Raw genomic sequence first — 14,540 nt, forward strand, 5'->3', positions numbered from 1 at the left:
TTTCTCATTCATTTATTTCACTCCAATTGCAAAGGATCGTACATAACGCATACATACACAGGTACACACCCAAAGACACAGACACAGATATACATGCATGCAAACATAAACACATAGACCCATACACACACACACGCAATGCATTACTTTGTCGAAGAATATCAGTAACATTATCAATAATTAGAATCTAACTGGAATTCAGGATAAAGGAAGGATGAGAGAAATTGTCTTATTCTATTTGAAAAGACCATTATCTGAAGTTACTAAGGTAAACATCACACAACACCAGGTTATATTCCAACAGATTTATTTGGAAGCACTAGCTTTCAATGCGCTGCTCCTTCACCAGGTGATTGTGGAGTGTAAGATCGTAAGACAAAAAAAATTAGAGCAAAATATTAGAGTGCCATGCAAATGAAATCGTATATTGAACAAACCTGGATTTTTAAGTCTTTCATCTTTTAGAATGGGTTGCAATTTTTGTTTCATTAATATGTAAATCCCAGAACTTCATTTAAGTCACCTTCTCAGGATAACTTAAGGTTTTACAACAAAAGGTGACATCTCAGCTCAGACAATGCATTAAAGATGTAATGTCAGAGTCTGTCTGTGTCCCAGTCTTGAGTTAGACTTGTTCTATTTCCAAAGTGGAATTTACAAAATATTTAATGCATTGACTGCCTGCTTTGACTGCCTGCAGTGAGTGCATTTTTGATCAAAGCAGAATGTATATCTGCAAATATAATGATATTAAACTGATGTGATGGTTAATATAGCTTGCAAATTTTCCAATGCCTCCTGGCACTACTCTGTCCAACGAAATTTCTTGTTGTTCTTTAGTAAATCTGTCAGTAGTGCCCCCATACTGCTGAAATTTGGAACAAACTTCCTGTCGAATCTGCTCAGTCCCAACGTCGAAGCACCTGTTTCTTCATACTCAAAGTAATTCCTCCATTGTTTTCATCCATGCGTTCATTGGAATCATCCTTCCATGTTCGATGTTATGTCCCAAGAATGTCACAAATTATGATTTTTTAAATGTTTATTTCCAGCTTTGTTTTTAGGAATCACTCAAAGAGTTTTGCAAACTGTCACATGTGATCTTTCCATGAATGGCTACAGATCACCACAACATCAGGTTATTTCTTAATCTGGCCACAAGTTTGTTCGTGAGTCTTTGGAATGTGGCTGGTGTGCTCTTCATTCCCAAGGGTATTACTTTGAATTGACACAGTCCATTTGGGTTTACAAATGCAGAAACGTCTTTCGCTTTCTCTATTAAAGATACCTGTTTGTACAATGTAGTAAATAAACTTTGTAATGTTACTGGCTTTTCCAACTTTCTCTGTAATGTCTTTCAAACTAAGTATTGGCTATGAGAGTGATTTTGCTATGTCGTTGACCTTCCAATAGTCCAAAGAACATTGTTGAGTTCCATCAGCCATGGGAACTAACAAGATCAGTGAACTCCACTCCACTCTGCCTCGGTTCGATGACGTCTTCAATGAATATCACATTCACTTCCTTCTGGACCTGTTGGCCTTTGAAAGGATTAAGCCAGTAAAGGTATTGTTTTTTTGGAACAGCATGCCCTACTTCCACCTCATGCACGCAGGTATTAGCCTTCCCATTTTATTCCTGCATATGTCCTCATAATGCTACACCAAACCTTTCGACTGTGTTCTTTGCTCCTGAGACAGATAGCTAATTCTCCCATCCCATTTTTTAAGGACTTCCTCATTAATTAACGTAGTTTGAGGCACATAAAACCCCATCACATCTGGATCTGATTTCTCAGTCGGCAGGACAATAAATAAGACCTACTTCTCCAATACCCTATCGTTATTATAGTAAGGATTCAACATATTCTGATGGCATGCCCAATACAGCTTTTTTTCTGTATCAGATAGCTTGCCTAACTCAACCTTTCCTCAATTTGAAAGGGACCACTCAACCTGCCTTTGAAGGTATCTCCTACTGCTGGAACCAATACAAATACATCATCTCCTTGGGAAAGCGTCTGAATTTTATGTTTCTATCTGTCAGCCGCTTCGTTCGACGCTGTGCCCTATTCAGGTGCTGCTTAGTTAACTCACCTTCCTAATTTAATTGTTCCATCACCACTACTACATAATCCAAGTGTGAGATCTCTGACTTCGACCCTATCAAATGTTTAGATTCAAGTGCCCTCTCACTTCCTGTCCAAATGTTAACTCAAATGTAGTAAACTGAGTAGATTCATTTGGGGCATCGCTCATGACAATCCATACAAGTTCGCTACCTTGATCCCAATCGTTCAGTGAATCCTGAATGTATGTTGTCTTCAGGGTCAATGCCACCTATCCAAGTATCCCTGGGATTTTGGAGGTACGGACTTGATTTAAAGTATTGTAGATTAGAGTGCTGCTGGAAAAGCACAGCAGTTCATGCAGCATCCGAGGAGCAGGAAAATCGACTTTTCGGGCAAAAAACTCTTCATCAGGATTCCTACTCTAATCTAGAATCTGGGTTCCAGCATCTGCAGTCCTTGTTTTTTATGTAGTTTTAAGTGTTGTATGCTATCCAAGACTTCCTTAAAAGTCTCACCAGTATAATGGGACCCTTGGCCCGATTGAATCTCTCCAGGTAACCCATAACGTGTAAAGAAAGCTACCAACTCCTCCACCATCCTTTTTGTCTTAATACTCCGTGATGGAATTGCCTCCGAATTCTGGTAGACGTATGCATTATCGTTACCAAGTGCGGATTCCCACTTTTATTTTTTGGAAAGGGACCTCCACAATCAATCATAACCCGTGTGAAAGATTCTTCAAATGTGGGAACTGGCAACGAAGCTACTGATTTTATTACTGTCTGTGGAATACTTACCATTAGGCATGTATAACATTTGTGGCAATATTCAACAGCATTTTTGTGCATGCCAGGCCAATGGAAGTGCTTTGTACATTAGCCCGAGTCCTCCTTACACCTAGGTGACCTCCTTCTGGCAATTAATGTTCTACCCATAACACTTCCTGTCTGTATGCTACAAGCAACACAATCTGGTGCTCCTCTGCCCATTTCCCCTCTGCACTAACCCACTTTTGGGTTTAGCTGGGGTCTCCACTTTTGTTTTAGGTTTCTATCCTTAAGATAATAACCCTCAGGAATATATTCTGAGTCCGCTGCTGAGTTGGTGTCATAATATATATCTTCTCTTCTTTCTGTTGCACGTCTCTTAGCCTTTCTGGACTAAACACTTCTGTCTGACCCACAGCCTGTTAAGGGGTTTCCCTGTACCATTACATCATACAGGCTGTCAGCTAACTAAACCTCAAATTCTTCGACTTTCCTTCTTGCTGTAACTGATGATAGTGGCTTCGTGCTACGACACAGTCTGGAAAATATCCATGGTACTCTTCTTGTAACTCCTTAGTTCCCTGATCTTCCATTGGCTTCTCCACTACAAGGGGTGTCACTCCCACCTTGGATCCTGCTAAATAATTCCCAAGAACAAATTGTATTCCTGAAAATAAACATTCTGTCAATCCCTCCTATTGTTACATCCCCAGCCTTGATTTGGCTCTCCAACCTGGTCTTACACAGGGGAACGCTAACTTTCTGCCTATCTGTTCAACAGATTATTACCTTCTTGTGCAACATGTCGGAAAGTGTGATAATATTTTCATCTCTTACTATCAGAGATTGACCAGATCCCATACCTCATGAGACAATAATTTATTTCCATTCTCTTCCTGATCTTCCTGAGTACACTTTTTCCCACAGAGGTAAAGTCGTTACAGAGATCTGCAACTAACTCAATATCCCACCACTGCCTAGGCTGTGCACTCTCTGGCAGCTCCTCTGCTTTTCTTTGGGTCTTCTTTACTACTTTCCCTAATACGATTGGATTAGCCTCTTTTCCCACAATGTCATTCTTCCATGACCAGCACTGAGACTTTACATATCCCATCTTACCACAGTGGAAACACCTTAGGCCTTTCATTTTCTTGGAATTCTTTTTATCACCAATGGAGAACTATTCCAAGTATGCAAGACTCTTTGTTTTATAGTGAAGGATCTCCCCGGCTTCCAATTTCTTTCTCTCACAGGGATGCAATTCGTGTCAGAAACTAAATTTGACGTCACGTAGCAATGCACTTTTCTCGGTCATCACTGCTGCTCTTCACACTTCGTGAAGTTTCTGTTCATCACATAAGTTCTCTGGAAATGAGTTTATGAACCCCTCCAGCAGAATAAACTCTCCTGACTTCATTTAAATCCTCTGAACTTGATGTTCCTGACTAAGTTGCAAATACTGAAGTTCACTCTCTCTCTGTTTCTCTTTCTACTTCATCTCTCTCTCTTTGCTCAGCTAAGAAACTTCTCTCCTTTGTTCACTCGTTTTTCAGTCGTTTACTGCCTCTCTTCTCAGTCTCCTTTTCTGTCTCTCTTTCTTCTTTCTTCTCTCTATCTTTTTGCTCAGCTAATATCCTTCTCTCCCTTTCTTTTTCTTCTCATTCCGTTTGGCTCATACACAGTTTACGTTTTTCTAACTCTGCTGCACTTCTGTTTCTCTCATATACCTCAGTGTTTGACCAAGTCCATTTAAATTTCCTTGTGTCCCTGGATAAAACCAATTCTAGTCTGTTTCCTAATTCCAAAAGAATATCCTTCCTCTGTCTTTCTAACTTTCCTTGGCAAAGTTGGGAAGCATCTTCAAACCTCAGAATCTCATTAGCAATGTTAAGAGATATTACCCTCTCTTTTATTTTAATGGACAACGTAATCAAAATGAAACAAATTATTTCACCTACGTTTTATTTAAAGATTTACGACACTAATCACCAAGTGTTTAAAGCTGCTGGGATATTCGGTAGCCCAATTCTGTTCAAATCTGTCCAAATCCCAGACGAGCCTTCAATCTGTTAAAATGCAGAGGTCGAACCACTACTAAATGAAGCTAAACACACAGAAACGCTCGCCTCACCTTGTCATCTGTTCGAAGGGTGAGGGACTAAAAGAGAACACCTACTTGCCACCATTTAAAGAAAAGTAATAATTTTCTTTCTGAACAAAACTATTAAGAAACTAACATTGCTTCCCTTAACTGAGCACAACCCTATTGACATGCTGTTACAATAAACAGACAATAAATATTACCTTAACTTAATCATATGTCTGCACATTCTCTACATTTTCTGCTGTATTCAATCTCTTACCCACTGATTTTACTGGGTCGTCTTATTCCTTTTCACTAAGCGAAAGTGAGAACTGCAGATGCTGGAGATTAGAATCAAGAGCGTTGTGCTGATGAAGGGCTTTTGCCTGAAATGTTGATACTGCTGCTTCTCGGATGCTGCCTGACCTGCTGTGCTTTTCCAGCAGCACACTCTCGACTTATTTCTTTTTACTCCGAATATGTCTTACACCAAAAGGTATCTTTTTGATAGACTGCTTTCTGATTTCTTTGAGAGCAAGATTATAGATAGGCTGTTAGCTCTTCGACTCTACAGCAGTTGCTCTGTTGTTATGTGGCAGTTGCTCTAACCAATTTTCAAAATGCCCACTCTTTTTTATATCCCCAAAATCGTTCCCTGTCACTGGTCTGATGTCATCAAAACAATAAATGTAAACTCGATTGGGTTTTAGTATCCCGGACATAGCTTAAACTAATTGGTTAAATTTGAATTATTGTCAAAACAGCAACCAAAATTCAAGTATACCATTTAACTGCCAATTGTTGCATCTATCCATTTTGTAACAGCTCATCTCCCAGCCCTTCCATTTGGGCAGCTACACCTGCAATTTGAGTTTACTTTAATATTCAGAAAACAATATACATTTTAAATTGGATATACGTGATTTGGCTTCGTAACAAATACCATTTAATAACACAAATCATTAACGAGGATTAATATTCGAAGTGCATATTGAATAATTGCCATTCTTAAATTATTTGCAATTAGATAAAGCTCATACGTTTCAGTGAGAAATTAAATCTGTTAATTATATTTAAATTCATATCAACGCTAAATCTATTTGATTGTTGAATTGTTTGCTCACTGTGAATATGTAATGGGTTAGAGGCAAACAACTTTCGAAATGTTAGAGTGAGAATGTATTCATTTGAATACTGACGTTGAATATTTAATTGTGATCGTACAAAAATAAGGCAAATATTCTCTGTTCAATATTAAGTAACATGTAGTTTTCTTTTATTTTTGTAACATAAAGTGTTGTAATGAGTTTATGTTTTAGTTCCAAACATATAGTAACAATGTAGTTGCTCTCAGAGATAATGCACGTATTATTATGGGAAATAGTCAGAGTTCACATAGAATTGTTTGCCCCAATTTACAAAACACAGTAGATATTTTATTCTTGTTCATACCAGGAAACTCATCACTTGCAATCACGACCTACATAATAAATAGATTACAAAGGATCTGAATTCAAGCATCGTGCCACTGGAAGTCACAGCTGTCTGCAATACTGAGTGACACACTGGCCTGATCCTCAACCTGTCCAGAGACCTTACAACCTGGATCAGGACATTCATTCAAACATACTTTCACAAGAAATCATTTGCAGCTCACCCGGGGCAGGTGAAAACTAACCAATAGCCTATCGCGGGTCTTAGTGTAGACACAAATGCTGTCCAAATTACGTACCAATGAGTGACCAACAAACAGGGCTTACAAATTCATCTTCAGTCTCAGCCTGCTACAGGGAGCAGATGTATGGGCATGTCATTCGAGAATACACTGCACAAGCCCCTTGACAGCATTTGGCATGCGTCCTAGATTTCGGATATTTTCACCCTGCACCAGACCAAGGATGAAGAAATTCACAATTTGATTGTCTAACAGTAAACATTCGAAACCCATAAGCAGTATATGTCACCTTCACACTCACCAGTGTGAAAATAAAGTTGATCTTCTGTGTAGATGGCCAGAGATTAATACAAGGGTCACCCAACCTGCTTTTCAGTGGGTTTCGATCGAGATCAGTCCTGCAGAGTGCATCTGAGGGAACCAGCAGCGAACGCCAAGCCGAGAACCACTTTAATAACTGAACTGTGTGGATCTTGTCTGATGTATGTCACCACACACACATTGTACTGACACTCAGTTGAATGTAACAATGGGCGCCATAAGTGGAAGTCTCGACCTAACGCCACTCCTCAGCTTCCTCACCTCACTGCTTCCCCCATTCACAATTGATGAGAATCCAATAGCTGGGAGAAACAGTCTGTGCTTCATCTCAGGTGGTCTACTCCATAATGGCCTGTTCAACCCACTTACTGACTTTACATTTCAGGGCTACATGTGGTGCTGACTTCCTGAGCCAATATTATACCCAATATCTTGGAGATCATGGAATGCAAAACATAGGAAGGCACTAACCATTTTCTGTGAGATACTCCACATGATGAGAGGCAGATTTGATCTACTGGAGGGAGAGGGATTATTGTTCACAAAGGGTCAGCACACAAGCCGGTGCCCTGCCCACTCCAGCAGCATCGCTGGGAACACATGCACTTGCGGAGGGACTTAATCCACGCTGCCCATTACTGAGGTCTGCCTTCCTGCACACTGAGTGGGGAATTTATCACCAAAAACTCATGGTATGTGGAGGTGATCACTCAGTTCGGGGAAGTGGCATTTGATGCATCAATTTTTAAAAAAATAATGATTAAACAAATATTGCTTCTTACAGTCTTAGATTTACAGTTTTGGTTCGTAGACTGGGAAACCAGATCACAAACAGTGAATGGTTATAGAACCCCGAAGAACAGACGAGGTACAGACTGTTCCTGGTGTTATACTCCAGGTTGGATGTCCTTTACCTTGGTGCTAGAATTATTACATGTCAGACAGATGTGATAAGGGAATAGATTGACACGTGAAATTGTGACTTCTTTTGACATCAGAGATGTGGTTGAAGGAGGTCAGGATTGGCAACTCTGTATTCAGTAGCATAGGAACTATAGGCAGGAGATGCTGTCGTTTTATTAATTAAGGAATCAATAACTGCTGTAAAGAGGGACATTATCTTGGAACTGCCTTCAACTGAGGCTTCAAGGATTGCGATTAGAATAAAAAAAGATGACAGATAATTGCTAGGGTCATACTAAAGATCGCCAGTTAGAAGAAAATACATGAGCCAATGTGTAGCCAATCGCTGTAGCGTATAAAAACAATAAGAGGGTAATTATATTTATGTTTTTCAATATGCAACATTTATTGGGGCAGTCACATGCTTTTAAGTGGGGACAAATATTTTGAAATTTATTGCTGAGAGCTTCTTGTATCATCATGTGGAAGATACAAGGGATAGTTTAGTTCTGGACCCAACCTAATCTAGTCCCACTAGCCAGTACCTGACCCATATCCCTCCAAATCCTTCCTAATCATATATACAACGAGATGACTTTTAAATGGTGGAATTCTCATTCTGGGTAAAGCTGTAGCCGAACAGCGTGGAGTGGGGAGTCGTGTTCATGCTCAAAATGGATTTGATGAGAGTGTGGGCCCAATATTTTACAAGCTAAGATCGAATGAAGGAACGCGAGCCCACAGAACCTTCAACATCTGCAAATATTCAGATCTGAATAACAAAGTGAAGAGAAGCTTAAAGCAGCAATAAAGTGAGCAGATCAATGGAATCCCTACAAGAATGCAGAAAGTATAACACTGAACTTAAGGAAACACATCTGCATTCCATGGGTTTCACTGAATGAATATCCTGGCTTTCTTTCCCTCACATTATTGTGGGTGTCGCTGCACCAAACTGACTGCAAATGCTCAAGTAGGCAGCGCACCGCCAACTTGTCCCGAAGAACAGTCTGTGTGTAATAAATGATGGCCTAGCCAGCAATGGCTGATACCTATCGCTGAATAATATACTAATGTTTAACAGCTTGCAGTCTGGGTTTCACTTTCAGAATAAATTTGGTCTATATTCTTGAGTGTCAGGAAATGGCTGCGTGATTTGATTGAAATATAAAAGATTTGGAATTGCAAGGGCTTGATTGGGCAGATGCTGAAAAATTATTTCTGTGGGTCAGGGAGTCCAAAACACGATAACAGGGTCTCTGGATAACGGGCAATTTATTTGGGTCTGAGAAGGATGTGAAATCATTTCAATCAAAGGGTATAAGAGTGTTTAGTATTCACCATCTTAAGAATTGTGGATGCACTGTGAATGCAAACAGTGAAAAGTTCACAGAGATATGGAGGAGCTCAGGGTTAGAGGAGCTTACAGAAAAAGGGAGGTATAGGTGCAGCAGAATGTTACAAATATAGGGGAGCTGTAACAGAACACAGAGATTGCCTGGATAGTGATGGGTGTATGGGCTGGCGTGTTAGAGAAGGCTGTAAGTGCTGGAAGAGTTTACAACAATAGAGAGGACTGGAGGGGCTTGAACTGTTTATAGCAATAGGGAGACCCAGTTAGAAGAAAGTACATGAGCTATTGTGTAAGCAATCATTGTAATTTCGAGGGTAGGTTCCTGTCCTGTGGAGTGACGTACGAGCTGGAGGAATCCTCAGTGACAGGAAGAGGTGAAGATGCTGGATATCATTTGGGTGAAGGGGTGGAAATGTTACAGAGATAGGGAGGTGTGTAGTCACTGGAGAAGGTTACAGAGATAGGGAGCGTTGTTGTGGCTGGACGAGATTCCAGAGATAGGGAGAGTTGTAGGGAGCTGGAGGATGTGGCAGAGATGGGGAAATGTGTAGGGTCTAGTTTAGGTTACAGAGATTTGGAGGTTCGTAGGGTTGGTAGGAGCGTACAGAGATAGGCATGTGTGTTTTGGATGGAGTGACATTTTTTGCCTTCAGAGATGTGGTTGATGGAAATCAGAATTGACAACTTAATATTCTATTGTACAGGAACTATAGACCGGACATGATTTGGTTTTATTAATTAAGGAATCAATTACGGTAGTAAGGAGGGACGATATTGTGGAACGAACTTCAGTTGAGGCTTCGTGGATAGTGGCTGGAATAAAAAGGTGACAGATACATTGCAAGGGTCATATGAAGACGCCCAGTTAAAAGAAAGTACAGGAGCTATTGTGTAACCAATAACTGTCGTGTATAAAACAATAAGAGGGTAATTCTATTTATGCTTTTCAATATCCAACATTTATTGGGTTAGTCATGTGCTTTTAAGGGGACAAATATGTGGAACTTTATTGCTGAGAGCTTCTCATATCAACATGTAGAAGATACAACAGGGATAATGCCTTATTATGGAGAATTAAGCCAATCATATGTTCGAGCATGATTGGAAGAGAAGCTGAGGACCAATGTCCATAACATCATTTAGTTTAAGTTCCTTAAGGAAAAGGCAAAAAAAGTCTTCTAATTGTAAGATTTTTGGATTGGGGAGACAGAGTCTATTAGAAAACAGGATCTGGCCAAAGTAGTCTGGGGACATTTACTTCTGGGTAACGCTGACGTTGAATAGCGTGGAGTAGGGAGGAGTGTCTATGCTCAAAATGGAATTGGTGAGAGTATGGGCCCAATATGTTACAATCTAAGATCAAGCTGACGAAAACAAGCCCAGACATACTCCAAAGTCTACAAATAATCAGAGCTGAATAACAAAGTAAAGAGGAGTTTAAAGCAGCTATAAAGTGATCAGATCAATGGAATCCCTATAAGAAAGCAGAAAGTGCAGCGCTGAAGTTAAGGAAGTCAGTAGAAGAGAATAAAGGAGGTATGAGAAAACATTCGCAGGTAAGATTAGTAAGAAGCATAAGATATTCTATCCACATATCGGGGGAAGAGGATAACAAGGGAAAGAACTGGGAATATGAGGGATCAAGGAGGCAGCCTGTGCACACAGCCAGATAATACGTGAAACACATATTTCATATCCGTCTTCACTTGGGCGAAGGAGTTCCTGGATTCAGGGAGAGTGACCGTGTGAGGCTTTAACAGATTGATAGCGACCGGAAGGAAGAACTGGAAGTTTTGACAGAGTAAAGACTGCGCAAATCCCCAGATCTGTATCTTAAGGTGATATGAAAGAAGATTGAGATAATAACAGGCTCTGAGGTTTATTTATTTATTGTGCTTTTGAACAGAGTGGAGGTGCAATGGAGAGGTCGGCATCTAATGTCGGTTCAACAAAGTGGGCCAGAAATAAACAATAGAAGTAAAGACTCATATCAGTGAGGGAAACAATTCCAAAAGATTTTGAAAATATCTTAAAGGCTGAGAGACATATTTTTACTCAGTCAGTGACTCATAGGTGACGGAGAAAATGCAAGAAAGTGGAGCTGAGGACTATCACAACAAACATCATTGAACTGAAAGGCAGAACATACTCGGTGAGCTGCTGGGCATACTTTGTTCCAGTGTGCTACTATTCCTGTGTTTGTGAGAAAAACGACCTGTCTCCCATTAGAGTGAGACATAGTTCGGAATACAACTGAATTTATAAAAGACACATGAATAGACAGAAATTAGAAGCAGGAATCTAATCAGTATTCTGTAACTTCCAAAGAAATCAATTTTCATTCATTTAAACACCAGGGAACACAGGTCAAGTTTCTCATGGACCTCTTTGATAACATTGTCCTTGGTAGAACCTTCTTTTTTCTCTCTCAATGGCAATAAAATATTCACTGAGAGGAAGAACCAAAACTGCACAGAGTCCTCCAGGTACAGTCTGGCCAAGCTCCAATCCAACTGATGCAAGACGTCTTTCCTCTTGTGCTTACATCCTCTGAGAATAAAGGTTCTCATTCCACTGTCTTTCCAAATAGCTTGACGGACCTGTAAGTTGGACTTCAGCAGTTCATAGACAAGGAACTTTTAGTTTTATTTTCATCTGTACTTTTCAACGTTTTAAACTTTATGAATTATAATGTCCATCAATTTCTCCAATCACGTCCCTGTATCGTATATCATTTGTTATGGTTCTGCCCATTTGGAGGCCCATTCAATTTTCATAAATATTTACATCTCCTCAGAGCCCACATTCCCACACAAGACTTATCTGTTAAATTCTTCACTCTGTTTCCTGTCTTTTCGTAAATAATAAATCCATACGAGTACATCCATAATTATAGTAATATTAGAGTGAAGGAGGCCCATAGTGTTGTCACTGGCCCTTGAAGTGAACATTATTACCTCGAATCAAACCAATTTCCCTTTTTTATTATGTAACTGCCTTGACACATGTCAAACACAATCTACATCTTTTATTTCTTACTTTGAAAAGCTGAATTACTGTTTTTTGAACAAAATATTCTCAAAAGAAGCAAAGGCAATGAGTGAAGGTCAATGCCCCATCATTAAAATTGTCCCTCAACGGCCTTCAGTAGGCAACACTAAGTTGATACTTTTCGGGTTATCCACTCAACATCCATCTTGTTCTCTATTTTGGTTGGTATTGTTTCGTTCTTTGTTTACACGTGAATACCTAGAATAGAAACCTTTTTAGCGAAGGAAAGGTCGTGACATATGTGGCCAAAGGCAGGAAAATGGAGTTATGTAACAAATCAGTTATAATCTCCTTAAATTGTGGATCAGGCGCAAGGGGTTCAACAACCTCATCTTGCCCTGATCGTATTGTTTTCCACATGATAATGGCATAGCGATCATGTATCCAATTACAAACTAATCTCAGCAGATAATTGTTCAATTAAATTACATGGAGTCATTGATTGTAACAAATTGAAGTCGTATTGACAAAATAAAAGCTTAGATCATATCTAGAACAGCTATGCTGCCATGTATAAGGAAGGGTACATTTGTAGTCCAGATTAATTGCCACAACATCCAAGACATTCACTACCTCCACTATCAACCCTCAAAGGAAGCAGTGTGTTCCAGCTACAAGATACATTGCAGACATTTACCAAAGTCCATTCGACAGCACCTTCCAAAGCTTTGATCATCTGAAGTAGCAAGGGCAACACCAACCCTGCAAGTTACACATAAAGTCAATGACCATTCTGACTGGGAAATATATCTCAGTCTCGGGGGTGTCACTTGATGAATATCCTGCCTTTCATTCCCTAACATTATCGTGGGTGACCCTGCACCAAAGTAACTGCAACAGTTCAAATTGGCAGTGAACGGCCAGCATGTCCAGAACAACAGTGTATGGGCAATAAATGATGGCTCAGCCAGCAATATCTGATACCTATCAATGAATAATACAATAATGTTTCACTGTTTGGCATCTGAGTTACCCTTGCTGCGTTTCTGAATAGATTTAGTCAATATTCTTGAATCTCAGGAAATGGAGAAGTGATTTGATTGAGGTGCAAAAGTTTCTGAGCAGAAAGAACGTGATAAGGCAGATGCTGAGAAATTATTTATCTGGGTCTGGGAATCCAAAACATGATGACAAGATCTCAGCATAAGGGGAAACTTATATGGGACTAAGATGATATGAAAACACTCAAAGGGTCTCAGCGTATTCAGTATTAGCCATTCCAAAGATTGTGAATGCATTGTCAATGAATACAGTGAAAACTTCTCAGAGATATGGAGGAGCTTCAGGTTAGATGATGTTACAATGATATGGAGGTATAGGTTCAGGAGGGTGTTAAGGATGCGGGGAAACTGCAATAGAACAGCGAGATTACCGAGATACGGACGGGTGTATGTGCTGGAAGACTTTACAAACTTCGAGAATGCTGTGGGGGTTGAAAGGCAGGAAGGAGTGGAGGAGCTTGTGGAGTTTATACCAAAAGGAAGTATGGATTTGCTAGAGTGGGTTCCAGAGATATGGAAGGATGTTCGTGATGAAGGAAGCCACAGTGATAAGAAGTACTGAAGATACTGCAGGAGATTACAGGGATCAGTAGGGATGGAGGACGAGAAGATGTATGTGTTGGTGGAGGTTATGCAGATAAGAATAGACGTAGGTGTTGGAGGATGTTAGCTATATAGGGAGGTGTGGATAGGCTGGAAGAGGTGACCGAAGTCAGGAAAACCATTGATAATGGATGAAGTTCACAGAGGTAGGGATGGGTAGAGCGGCTGGAGGAGTGTACATAGATAGAGGAGGATGAAGTTGGTGGAGGAGGTACAGAGATGAAGAGAGCTGTAGTGTTTGGGTGTGGTTACTGAAATAGGGATGATGTAAGTGTTTATAGAACATAGTACAATACAGCGCAGACCATCCCCTTTTGCCCTCAATGTTGCACTGACCTGTGAACTAATCTAAGACAAACTCCCTACACTATCCCATCATCATCTATATGCTTATCCAAAGATTGTTCATATCCGCCTAACGTGGCTGAGCTAGGTACAGTGACAAGCAAGGTATTCCATGCTCTTACCACTCCCTGAGTAAAGAACCTGCCTCTGACATCAGTATAAAACCTGTAACCTCACAATTTGTAGCTATGCCCCTTCGGAAAAGCTGATATCATCATCTGAGGAAAAAGTCTTTAACTGTCTACGCTATCTCATCTCTATCAAATTCCCTCTTAGCATTTTTCTCTCCAATGGGAACAGACCCACGATTCTCAGCCTTTCCTCATAAGACCTTCCCTCCACACCAGGCAACATCCTGGTAAATCT

Source organism: Chiloscyllium punctatum, chromosome 29 (assembly GCF_047496795.1).
Source record: "Chiloscyllium punctatum isolate Juve2018m chromosome 29, sChiPun1.3, whole genome shotgun sequence".
NCBI classification, from domain to species: Eukaryota; Metazoa; Chordata; class Chondrichthyes; order Orectolobiformes; family Hemiscylliidae; genus Chiloscyllium; species Chiloscyllium punctatum.